Raw genomic sequence first — 13,266 nt, forward strand, 5'->3', positions numbered from 1 at the left:
GGCAACGGCACTGACCTCGTTTTACGGATGAGAAATCCAAGGCCAAGACCACAGCCACCGTTCTCAGCTAAGCTGGCAGCCACACTTTCCCTCAAGCCCTGCCGGACCCTGCCCCGAGCCCCTTGAGGCTTAGCCTGGTCTTTTAGTAGCCACCCCCACGTGTCCATCGCTGAACTCATTTATGTATTTAAGAAATACGGGTTAAGCTTCTTCCCCACCACCAGGCTATGCAGGGTGCGGGGTACAGCGGCGAATTGTTCCCTGGCTCCTCCAGAGCTGGCTTTTTCAGGGGCTCCCCAGCCCTACCATCTAAGGGTGTCCTCCCCCCACCCCGGTCACGGCACCCTGCTCTTTCTCTCTCTTCCTTTTGGCCGTTAAATACATGCTCAATTTGGAAAATCTGGAAATTGCAGAGTTGTTTAAAGGAAAACAAAAAAAACAAAAACAAGCCAAATCTCACCATCTGCAGAGAACCACTGCTGAATGTTTTAATGTGTTTCCTTAGAAGCATTATAGCCTTCTCGGCTGAGAGAGGGCACGTTCCAAATGCCATTTTATTCTGCTCTCTTGCTTAACATCAATTCCAAGACACGGGCATTTTCACATTCTGGCATCTTCACGTCCTCGGGCCCTGCGAGCCTGTGTTGCCACCCGGCCCTTCCAGAGCAGAGCCGGGGCTGCTTCTGGCCGTCACCCGCGGGACTGACAACTTGAGATGACTTTAAATTACATTCACTTACGGTGTTTGCTTGAGGTGTTTCCAGACTCTATTCTAGCACCAGTTCAGACTCAAACCTGCCTGAGTGCTGGCTTGTTCTTATTCTCAGGGGAAACGGAATCTTCTCCTTTCCCCTGGGGCCAAGGCTGAGCGTGGCTGTTCCCCGTAGCCTCTTTCTGCCTGGCGGGGCCATTTATCATTTACCCGCACAGCAAGGGAGAGGCCTTTAGTGTCCCAGCTTTATTCAGATGCCTCCTATTAGAAGCCCTGTCCTCCGCAATTTTTCTTTTGTAGCGGGACACCGAACGTCATGAAGTAGCAGGTGCCTCACCACCAATGGCGTCTTAAATGTGAAGTACCATAAGTGGAGCCTCTTCTTGGGTTCTCATAAGCACATCGTGAGCATCTTTTGAGTGGCCATGCGATTCTCCCACCACACGGGTGCCCAGTCCTTCAGCAAACCCTCCCTCACTGGGCACTCTGGTGGTTTCTGTTCTTTTCCAGAACGAGGAGCCTGAGTACTCCATCGCCCGCAGCTTCACATGCTGGGTGGCTTCTTTGGGGTCGATTCCCAGAAAACAGAGTGGCTGGGTTAAAGGAATGACTGCCGAAAAGCCCCTCGATCCTCAAAGCCGCTGCTGCAGGAGGCCGATGCTCTTTCTTTCTCTTTACCGTGTTGTCTTTGCAGACGTGAAGCCGCAGCCAGCACAAGCCAGGGGCAAATCTGCCTTTCCTGACAGCCGCTTCTGGAAAACTCCGCAAGGGTGAAGAATTAAAGTGAGCGGCTCAGAGGCTGAAAGCAGAGGTTGGTCAGTGTGTAGCAGCTGTCCTCAATTAAAGGTTGACATAAAATTAGGAAAGGTTCTGACACATCTGTGGATGTGCATGGGCGTGTGTGGGCAGTTCCTAGGGTCTCCAGGTACCTCCAAATGGGAGGGGATTGTGGAATTGGAGGCATCCAGATAGAGTTAAATAGATTAGTTCAAACTAATGTGGTTTTTGGTGGGGGTAGGTGAGAAGCTTCCTGAATGGTGGAATATTGTTAAATGAATGCTAGGCAATTCAAGAATCAACTGTTTGTACTTAACTGGGTGCCGCTAAAATATTTAGAACAGTTCCCACGTGTGACTTAAGCATTCTTCCCCAGTCTTGTTTGTGCCATTAGTTGCCTTAGCAAAAGATTTGCTCATCAAACAAAAGGTAATCCTCAGGCCGGCTCTCACCTGGATTTTGTTATAATTTCCAAGTCAGCCTACCACGGATGAATGATGTGTTTACCGGGGCAGAAACAGACATTTGTAAACCTTGAATCCTAATTTCATTCTGGGTTGCTTTTCATTCTTTCCTTGACTGGTGCCAAGTAACAAAAAAAAATAACAGACAAACAAAGAGCCAGGCCCTGGAGCTGCTGGTTGAATAGCACGGGCTCCAGTGCAGGAGACGGGCACGTGCGGTGACTGACACGGGCCACGCAAGCGCGGCACACTCTACGTCAAAGCCTCAGGGGCTCTCTTTTCTCCAGACAAAACCCAGATGCCTTACCTTGGCCTTCTGGCCGCAACCCATGTCTCCGACCTTCATTGGGCTCCTCAGGCCACACCTGTTGCTGCCTGACCTTCGAGCCCCCAGACTTTCGATGTGTGCATTTAGATGAATGCCTCTATGGGGAGCTATAAACAAAAGACCCTGGGTCTACTCGAGTGCGGAGGCTTTTGCTCAGACCCCCTGCTCGGACCTGGGGAGGAAAGCAGTGCCCTGCCGTCCCTGCCCCAAGGACCGCGTCCTCCGCTGTGCTCAGAAAGCACAAGCATGCAACATCAAACAACTCTAAAAAAGCCCCCGCGTGAACCGGAGGTCGTGGGGCTGAATAGGATTAAAAGTCAACTGGAAATGAGAAAAAAATAAAGAGCTTTGGAAATAAGCTCCAGGGTGAGGGATCGGGCCAGCTGGGTGATGAAAGGAGAAGGCCGTGCGATTGGCTGGGACAGACCTTTACACTAGACCAATGCTGAGAGGGCTCTGGTGTATTCAAGCGTGAGCTGAAGATGGGACCACCTGGACACAAATCCCAGCTGTGTCATTCAACCGGCTGTGTGTCTTTGCGCAAATGGGGCCCCCTCTCTGGACCTTGGTTTTTCTCATCTGTAAAATGCTTCATAGGATAGAGGTGAGGATTGAATGAGATACAGGGCCTGGCACATTGAGTCGATGCTCAGCGTAGGTACACGCGCCCCTGCACACACACACACACCCTGTGCCGGCTGCTAGAGAGAATGCCTGGCGGGGCAGTGGGCCCAGCCTCAGGGCTGTATGAGATGTAGGTGGGGTATATCAGGTATGCCTAAACAAGAACTTAATTTATATTCCTCCACCCAATAATCCGGGTGCCTGGCACCCCATTCACTTCTCCCTGCTGGGTCCAGTTCGGCTTTATAAACTAAGGGAGTGGAGGGTGGGCCAGGGGTCTCCACGCGCAGCAGCAGGACTGCCGGCTGACCGTAGGCAGGTTCCTAGCTCAACCCAGACCCACCGCATCAGAATCCAAATTTTTAAAAAGCCCCCAGATGATGCCAGCATGCAACCAAGTTTCAGGACCTCTCAACCAGATGGCCCCTGCAAAGCCTTTTTAGCCCTCACAAATCCTCTGTCAAACGGTCGGTGCCTCCCCCCGTGGGAGGCCCCGCACCACGGTGTCTGGTCCAGAGCTCGTCTTCTGCTTTCATCAGAGATAGGAAACCCTTCTGGTAGGGACTCCCACCATTAAACCACAGGAGGAGGCCACGAAGCCTGGAAATAAATCTCCAGCCCCTGTCCGGCTCCCGACTCTGGAGGCCATCCGGGAGGAGGGGAGCAGCTAGCCTCTGAGGCCTGGGACGCTTTCTCGCCCGTGTCAGCTGCATCAACACAGAAAGCGAATCCTTGGGGCTGGTGACGTATTATAGGATTAAAACTTTGACCCAGCAGTCCCTGGCTCCTTGGGTAGTGGCTTCCTCCCTGAGAAAGAAATTGATAATCCACAGAGTTCCTGCTGGTCTTTTTATATTTTTATTTTTCTTCCGTAAGAACATAGAAATTATTTACCATCGGAGGTTCTTTCCAAATTGCCCGAAACAGCCATAAACGTCCCGGCCTTATCTAGGGAGGCTTTTGGGTGGTGATTTGCTGTTCACTTAATGAGTTCCTATCGCAAATCCAGCGTTACCAGATCCCCCTGCAAAGATGGGTAATTTCTTGAGCTCCAAGTGTTCTCAGGGAGCAGAGGGGCTGGAGAAAGAGGGTCTGTTTTATAGTTTCTAAGGGGGTGATTTAAAAAACTCTGTGGAAGTGGTTTACAGCCTTTAGTACCAGAATAACAGATACATCAGCAGAAAGGAAAGTCGTAGAGATAGGCTGGGGCGTGAGCGTGGGGATGTGTGGGGAGCGAGAGATACGGGGAACTCACAGAAAAATTTTTTAAAAAATTAACAACAAAATAGGAACACATTTAGAAGTAATAGATGGCCCAGTTTTCCACTTTGGGACTGAAAGGGGCTTTGGAAGGGAGGCCAAAAGAAAAAAATGGAGTAATAATGATGGCGACGAGAGTGATCAGAACGGCTGCTGATTGAGCGTGGGCCGCCTTGCCAGAGTTTTTAAGACTTCTTTCTTCATTGACTAAAAATCCCCATCTTAATCCAAAGTCAACCCTGAAGAGAAGGAAGGACCCTCAAGTCACTGTGGCCCAGGCCTGTCGCCCGCACTGTTGTGGAGTTTCGCTGGGACAGTAGAGGCGGGAGAAGGCCAGGCCTCAGGGACCTTGGAGTGGGAGCTGGGTGGAGGGAGGCACCCAGAAGAATCACAAGCAGGGCCTGGAACGGCTCTTCACACACCGATGCGCACGGTGGCATTTTTCATAATTCCCAAAAGATGGAAGTGCCCCAAGCCTCCGTCAGCCGATGAGCGGACACCCAGAATCGAGCCTGTGCACACGATGGAGCAGCGTTTGGCCGGAAAGAGGAGTCACGTCCTGGCCCAGGCAGCATCGATGAGCTTGAGGCTGTCCTGCTGAGGGACACAGGCCGGGGATTTCTGAGCAGCCTGCAGAGGGAGGCAGGCTCTGAGGGCCCATGCCTGGGCAGGGTGGCAGAGCCAGGGGTGGATCCCGGGCCCCCCTGGACCCCATCTCCCCATCTCCACAGTAGTGCTGGGAAAATGCTCCTCTTGGACATACAGGTAGGAAATCCCTGGGCAGTTGCTGTCACATGGCTGGTTACAAGTTGTTGTTTTTTTAAAAATTTATTCCCCCCCCCCGCCAGTTGTCTGCTCTCTGTGTCCATTCACTGTGTGTTCTTCTGTGACTGCTTCTATCCTTAGAAGCGGCACCAGGAATCTGTGTCTCTTTTTGTTGCGTCATCTTGCTGTGTCAGCTCTCCATGTGGGCGGCGCCATTCCTGGGCAGGCTGCACTTTCTTTCGTGCTGGGCGGCTCTCCTTACGGGTGCACTCCTTGGGCGTGGGGCTCCCCTACACGGGGGACACCCCTGCATCGCAGACACTCCTTGTGCCCATCAGCACTGCGCATGGGCCAGCTCCACATGGGTCAAGGAGGCCCGGGGTTTGAACCGCGGACCTCCCATGAGGCAGGCGGATGTCCTAACCACTGGGCCAAGCCCGCCTCCCTACAAGTTGTTGTAAAGAATGATTTCCTGGGAAGCGGATGTAGTTCAGGTGACTGAGCTCCCGCCTACCACATGGGCAGTCCGGGTTGTGCCTCCTGGAGAAGGTGAGCTGGTACAACGGGCTGATGCAACAAGATGATGCAGTGAGATGATGCAACCAAGAGACACAAAGAGGAAACACAGTGAGAGACACAGCAAAACTGAGAGTGGAGGTGGCTCAGGCATTTAGGTGCCTCCCTTCCACATGGGAGCTCCCGGGTTTGGTTCCCGGTGCTTCCTAGAAAGAGACCAGCACACAACAAACAGACACACCACATGCAAACAATGTGGGGGTGGGGAGAAATAAATAAATAAATCTTAAAAAAAAAAGATTTCCTAAGGAACCAGTTTCTGACCATTAAAAAAACAAAGCCCTGTGCTTACTGACCATGGATGAATGCGAAAGTTCTGGATAAGACCCCCCTTTCTGATGTAATAACCTGGATGCACTTGGCAATGTCGAGCAGGGCAGTGGGATTTTGCTGAAGCTGCAGGGGCCTGATGCCCAGAGGGGCCCTCGGCACACACCTGGAGCAGCAGGTGCCCTGGCGCGCACAGTTCCCAGCTGCTTGTGGCCGCGAGTGGGGTGGGGATGGGTGGGCCGACTGCTCCGGAGCGGCTGGTTCTGCTTCATTTTCGTGAGCCAGGGTCAGGGCGCTGAACCAAAACGCACGTTTCTGTCGTGGCTGCTACAACCCAGCCAGCAGATTCTGCTTAGGGCCCCTGAGTGAAGGGCTGCCCGAGCCGCTGTCTTGCTGTTGGAGATTTGGACCCGAAGGGTATCGGGAATGAAAGAAAGAGAAAAGGGAGAAGGAAACAAAGAGAAAGAACGAGAGAGCTGGCATCAGGGGTCTGTGAGTAATAACTCCTCAGACAACTTTATTCTTCATAAGGGGCTCTCTATATACCCCAGTGTACGTGACAAGCAACAGGCATACGTAGCCTGCGTGCCAATAAGCAAACACATAGCCTACCTGTCATCAAGCAGGACATGTATTAACTATCAGCATTACCCGTAGTCTAAGGAATTTAAAATCTTATCTCAAGGTACAAAGTCTAAGTGGTCTCTTCACTACAAAAGGTATGTGCTCATCTTCTCTTTCAGCCTTTAACAGCTTCATCCCATTTGCCCGGAACTCTTAATTACCTCATTCCTTAGGTTGCAAGCTTAGCCGTGGATACAGCACTAGCGTGGAGACAGCACGTCTCTCCTTGTGAGGTCACTGTGCCTCAGTTTCCAACACTTGCCCCAGTCTTTCCGGAGAGAACCTGAGCATAATCCTGGCCTGTGAGGCCTGGCCGGGCTGGGCGGGCTCCCCTGTGTCTTCAGCCTGGCCTGGGCAGCACGCACGGGACCAGCCCGGGGCACCTTCCTTCCCACCAGGGGCCGTAACCCACAGCGGGGCTGGCAGAGGGCCTCGTTTGAGGCCCTTCTCCTTCCGGCTCCTTGGGCGGCCCCGTTTGCTTGTCTGGCCTTGTTCCAGCTGGCGAGGCCGGGTGCCAGCCCCGTGCCCTGGGAGGCGGCTTCTCGGCCTTCTGCAGGGTTGGGTGGTGATTCAAAGCTGGGCCCCGTGCGGGGGGGTGGCCCGGGTGGTGAATCCCACCTCTGCCACTTCCTGGCCACACCTTGGTCTTTGAGCCTCGGTCTCCCTTGACTGTACGCTGGGGCGACAAGTAAACCCACATGCCAGGGCCGCTGTGGACTTACCGAGCCGAGGTGTGCGGCACCTCGAGCCTTCCAGGACCGTCAGGCCAGCCGCTCTTCTTTTGGAAAGGGCTCGCCTCCTACAGCAGCCCAGCTGCCTGTTCCCTCCACGCAGTCCACGCAGCAGGGGCTGGCGGGCTCCAGCTCCGCTGGCTGACCCTCTAACCCATCGGGAGCCCTTCTCTCTTGGACTGGAAAGGGACCGCTGGAGGCCACCTTCTAACCTCCGTCAACATCCGCGTTTGGCGTGGAGATTTGGAGGAGGGAGTGTGATTTCATTGCCTCTTTGGTGGGAAAGGCCACTTAACTGGGTGTGTGCTGAAAACCAACCCCCCACTGGGTGGCACTGTGGCGCGTCCACGGGGCGGGGGATCTAACTCGTCTCCAGATGGCATTCAGAGGTCAGGGTGGAGACCATATAGCCCCACCTCCAAGACTGGACTCCAGCTTTTATGTTATTTTTTTTTAATCTAAATTTTTTATTAGAGAAGTTGTGAGTTTACAAAACAGTCAAGCATAATGTACAGAATTCCCATACATCACCCGTCCACCCCACATCGTTAGGAAAACATCAGACTATTCCCACTAACTGTGGTCCATAGTGTACACTGGTATGAATGCATTTTTTTCCATACACACCCTATTATTAACACCCTGTATTGTTGGTATTGTACATTTGTTACAGTTCACGAGAGAACACTCTCTTGTTTGTACTCTTGTTTTATGTTTTTTTTAAAAAAGATTTATTTTTTTCTCTCCCCTTCCCCCCCATTGGCCGCTCTCTGTGTCCATTCGCTGTGTGTTATTCTGTGTCTGCTTGCATTGTCAGGCGGTACCGGGAAACTGCATCTCTTTTTTTTGCATCATCTTGCTGCATCAGCTCTTTGTGCGGCGCCACTCCTGGGTGGGCTGTGCTTTTCTCACGCGGGGTGGCTCTCCTTTCAGGGTGCACTCCTTGTGCGTGGGGCTCCCTACACAGGGGCTCCCCTGCGTGGCAGGGCACTCCTTGTGCGTGGCAGCACGGCGCATGGGCCAGCTCCACACGGGTCAGGAGGCCCTGGGTATGGAACCCTGGACCCTCCACATGGTAGGTGGACATGCTATCCGTTGAGCCATGTCCGCTTCTCATCTTATTTGTACTGTCAACCACAGCGCATCCTCCGCCATGTGGCTCGCTGTGTCATACGGTCCCCAGCCTTGAACATTCTATCCAAAGTGTCTATTCAGTGGCTCTCACGTTCATCACAGAGTTCTGCAGTCATCATCCCAGTAAATTTTGTAACATTTTTCCTTAATCCAAAAGAAAAAACCCCATACCCCCCATTATCGACTCTTAGTGCTGGTATAGTACCTTCTTCGACACCGATGCGAGAATATTTTACAATATTGCTGTTAACTATAGTCTGTAAGTTACGTTACTTGTGTTTTTCCCAGGCTCTAGGTTTTGTTTTGTTCCTGCCCCTCACCTGAAGTTGGCTGGCTCCCTCTTTTCAGATGGAGGATAAGAACAGCAAACTCTGTAGTTTCCTCTGCACTTCTGCATTTCAGGCCCCATGGCCCCCCAGGCCGGTGGTTGGACTTGCTCAGGCTCAACCCTCAGCTGAAGTCTGCCTCCAGGGTTCCCTCTGAGCCATAGGCACACGCCTCCCACCACGTAAGGAGGAAGTGGCATTTATTGAGCACCTACGGTCTTCCAAGCTAATCCCTGATCAAAGCCTAAGGAAGATTGGCAGGGAGAGATGGGGAAGGAGGGACAGCAGGTGCTTCTGGCCTGCTCTGCCTGATCCTGCCAGGCTGGAGTGGCCAAGGGGCTCTCAGGGCCCGCCTGTCCCAGTGAGGGACCACAGAGGCTGCGGAAGTCCCAGGCGGCCTCGAGCTCTCTGGGCCCAGGTGCAGCTGCCCCTCAGGCAGGTAGCTGCACACACACCTGCCCGCCAGGTGGCTGGCTGAGGTCCCTTCCACCGAGCCTCCCTGACCTGCACGCTCCCAGGCCGGGCACCGCGGGCGCAGACCCCAGGGCTGCTTTCCCAGGCTTGGCCGGCAGCATGGCCCAGGTACCTGACAGCTTCAGGGTCACGGCCTCCACATCAGGGCCCTAGTGGGACACCCAGGAGCGCGGCAGCCAATTGACCTGGGGCTGCGGGGACGTCTGCTGCCCTGTGCTTTGGCTGACTCTTCCATCCCTTATAAGAGGAAGAGCCAGGTTGTGTGCGGTGGCTGCAGCTCAGGGCTGGCTGCTGCCGCGGGGCAGGGGGGGGGTGACAGGGCCCCCTGCAATGCCTGTTCCACTCACCCCAGTGGAGTCTTTCCTCCCATGCGCCCTTGGGCTGTGTCTGGGGCCAGGAGAAGGGGCTCTCGGGGCAGCTCCACTTCTCCCATAAGTCCCCCGACCTCCTTAGCAGAAGTAGCCTCCGTGAAGGCGCGCAGTCCATTCCAAGGGTGCCAGATCACACGGCCAACTGGAGGGCGAGGGGCCAGCTGGGGGTGGTCAGCCACCTGGCAGGGCCTTGGGGTGGGGGCAGAGGCCACGGTGAGCTTCCTGCTTGGGCTGGTCTGGGCCCGGGGGCCGGAGCAGGAACCCACTCTCCCCTCGGGTCCCTCTGGAACTGGTGCAGTGAGCATGAGTGGGGGGACCCCCAAATTGTAATCCTCTGCCCTTTTCCTCTGTCTCTTAAGGCTCGGGTCCTTCGACTGGGTTTGGCAGCCAGTGTTCGACAAGGGCCTTATGCGTCACTGGCTAATGGCCCCCCTTTCCCTGATGACTTCCGTGTAATTCCCCAAATTCAGCAGGGCGTGCTGTCCCCGTGCTGTCAGCGCAGGAGCACTTGGTTGCAGCCATTCAGGGAGCTGGGCCTTTGGGGGATCGAACTGTGCGCAGGTCCCGGGGTATAACAGTCCCAGCACGTGTGTGTCTGCGCATGCTGTACACACACACACACACACACACTGCACTTAGAGACATTCTCCCCAGCTCCAGAAGGGCCTGAGCAAGGGCTGGGGGAGGGCAGGGACGGAGGGCTGAGCCCCGAGAGGTGAGTCACGGGGTGGGGACGGCCAGCTGGCCTCCCGGAGCCTGTCTGGAGCGTCCTGCAAGAGCTCTATCGGCGTCTCCTGGAGGCTGTAAACCGGGCTCCCCTCCCCAAAGCACTGCCTCGCCTGGCTCGGAGAGCCTCTGTGTCTGTGGCAGGCCAGGTGTTCTTCCTGTTTTTCCGGGCTCTCTGCTCCTGATGGAGTTTTCTAGACATCGTGACTCCTCTGTTAAACAGTCCTAGTCAGCCCAGCCAGAGCCTTCCCGCGGCGGGCCTGTGTTCAGCTCAGCAGCCTGCCTGGAATGCCCTCCTCCCCTCGCTCCCTCCTGTGCGGGCTGGAATCCTCTTCCTCTTTCAAGCCCGGTTCAGGCTCCGTGTCCCAGGAAATACCTGGCTGCCTCCTTTGCTCTAGCATGATGCCTCCTTGCTCTGTGGTGCTCCAAATCCTCTCTGCTTCTGTGGCCTCCGTCTCTTGCCTTCAAATGGCATGATAGGATGCCGTGGGTTTCTCGCCAGCAGTGGCTGCACACTGTCAGCACTCTCTGCACGCGTCACTCCTTTCCTGCTCTAGGCCAAGCACGGGGATACGGGGGTGAGATGCAGCTCCCGGCTTGAGGAGCAGGACCGGGGTCCAGGGAGGCCTGGGGGAGGAGGGGCATCTCGCTCATGGGGGGCAGGGAAGCCTTCTTGGGGGACCCACTACCTGGGCTGAGTCTGAAAGACAAGGAGACAGTCAGGAGCACCAGGGCAGAGGGCACAAGAGGGGGAGCCCGGCAGCGGGAAGGACCGAAGTCCGGGTGCTATCTGATGGGCCTTGGGGGTGGCGGGAGCCACTGAAGGTGGTGGACGGGGCAGGTGGAGGGAGGGCCGCAGCCGATGGCCCCAACTCAGGCATGTCAGAGACCGGGTTCCGGGTCTCCCTGCCCCTGCAGCCTCGCGTCGCCCCTCCTGGAATCAAAGGTGGCCATTCGCAGTGTGCCACTTGGGGTTGTCACTGAGCGCTGCCGGATACGCCCCTCCTGAGGAGGGCCCCCGCTTCCGTTTCCCTGCCCGGTCCCCGTTGCCCGGCCTTCCTGGTTGTGATCAGATGCCTGACGCCTGTCTGGTCTTGGGCGCGTCACCCTTCCTGGACTTGGCTCTTCGGTTTCCCACCACTTTTGGCCAAGTGAGGCTGTTAACCCCAGCCACGTGGCAGGGGGCAGGGAGGAGGAGGGTGGGCCAGACCCGCAAGCCCTGCGTGGTGGCCCCAGCCTGGGGGCTGCTTTGGGGACGCCAGGCAGAGCGTGTGCTCCGTGGAAGTCGGTTTGCTCACACTCAGGCCCCGATAGGCAGCACAACGCCTGGCAGCTGGTCAAAAATAATCGTTCAGTGAGTGCTCGGTAAACGGCAGAGCCTTGACCGCATGACACCCACACCTCCGGTCTCAATTCCCGGGATACTGGGGCAGGGGCAGGGGCGACAGTGGAGAGACTACCCCTGCTCAGGTCGCAGTGCTCCACGCTGCCTTCCAAGAGGCCACATGCTGATGGGGCCAGGGGACCTGGGAGCGTTGGGGGGGGGGGGGCTGGGCACGGGAGAGGCCATGCCCCTGTGTCCCTGCCCTGCGCAGGCCTCTTTCTGGAAATTGCTGGCTTTTCTTATCACCAAGCTTGGCAGCCCCTGGGGAATTTCTGGAGGGAGGAGGGAGCCGGAGAGGAAATCACCACGAACTGCTTTGTTTCCCCCAAGCCCAAACACAAAGAGAGGATGGGGTGGAGGTGGGGCTGCAGAGTGGGCTTGTTTTCCTCCCAGCTCGTGTCAGGGGAAGGAAAGCTGTTGTGGTGGCTTGGAGTTCTGTACCCCAGAAAAACACGCGCTTCCTCTCTTCTGCGGGTGTGAACCTGTTGTAAATAGGACTTTCGAAGAGTCAAGGTGTGTCCACACTGCAGGAGGGCAGGCCTTCATCCAGTACCGCTGCAGCCTGACAAGCGAAGGAAAGTGGACAGAGAGAGAAGCCACCAAGAGAAGCCAGAAGCTGGAGGTCAGCGGAGCGCGGAAGAGAAAGGAGATGCTGCTGCCATGTGCACTGCCAAGGGACGGAAGAGCCAGGGAACCCCAAAGACTGCCGGAACCCCCTCCCCGCTGGAGGAAACAAGCCTTCTAGCCTCTGAAACCCCGAGCCAGTAATTCCTGCTGTTAAGCCACATTGTGTGGTATTTGTTTTAGCAGCCCAGAAATGGGAACGGCTGCTCCCCTTAATGTTTGTTTTTTTTCTCCAACTGCTGGTCTGAATGTGTCTGGGATTTCAGTAGCTAGGAGGTGGGGATGGAAGGAGGGGAGTTTCTGGAACAAACAGTGGCAGTCAGGTGGGTGAGAGCTCCCCGGTGCAGGGGGTGGGTGCCCAGATGCAAAGCTGCACAGGACCCTGGTTCTCAGATGTTCAGTAACCCCATTTGACAGAGGACGTAGCACCAGCTCAGAGAGGCCAATGAACTTGCCCAGGGTCACACAGCATGCTGGGATTGCCTGCCATCCCAGGTCTTGCTCTTGATCCTTCCAAGCCTTCCCTCCATCAGAGCTTACCATTTCTATGTCCTAACCTCAGTCTCAGATTTGCCTTTTCCTGCACGAGCCAGTGAGACTGTCTCCTTTCAGCCACCACGTGGGAGTGCTGTCTGGAACCTTCTGGGGCAGCACCCTCGTCGTAGGCTACTTACATCACCAGCAGACCTCCAGGTCTGATGGGCACTCCCTCAGCTTTGAGCTTCCTATCACCCTCCCCCCACCCCCCACCCCCTACAGGTATTTGTCGAGGCTTCCTATGCAGCAGGCGCTTTAACATGCAACTCTGGGCTGCCAGGAGGGATTACAAGGATTCACATTTAAACGTGAATGTCTGACCACAGCTCTCCAGAAACTTCTTGGGAACCAGAGGACTCAGCTGCTCAGCTTCAAGCACCAGGGGACCAGCCACCCTCTACGGGAGTTCACAGGGCAGGGGCAGGGACGGCAGGAGCCCTGGGGCTTCAGGGCTGGGGAGCTGAGGCGTGTGTGGGGGCCTTCATCTGGTCAGGGCGCCCTGGTGCCCAGCGCCCACGTGGGATGGGCGCTAGAGCTGCAGGACCTGGAGGGAGCTCTC

At 55.7% G+C, this 13,266-nt stretch overlaps 1 long non-coding RNA gene across 1 annotated transcript; it reads left to right on the plus strand.

The window, feature by feature from the left end:
• Window positions 1-623: 623 nt before the first annotated feature.
• On the plus strand, window positions 624-12,552 carry LOC139439328 (uncharacterized). Its single transcript, XR_011649298.1, has 2 exons — window positions 624-1,523; window positions 12,042-12,552. It is a non-coding gene; the product is annotated as an uncharacterized lncRNA (long non-coding RNA).
• Window positions 12,553-13,266: the final 714 nt, after the last annotated feature.

This window comes from Dasypus novemcinctus, chromosome 7 (genome assembly GCF_030445035.2).
Source record: "Dasypus novemcinctus isolate mDasNov1 chromosome 7, mDasNov1.1.hap2, whole genome shotgun sequence".
NCBI classification, from domain to species: Eukaryota; Metazoa; Chordata; class Mammalia; order Cingulata; family Dasypodidae; genus Dasypus; species Dasypus novemcinctus.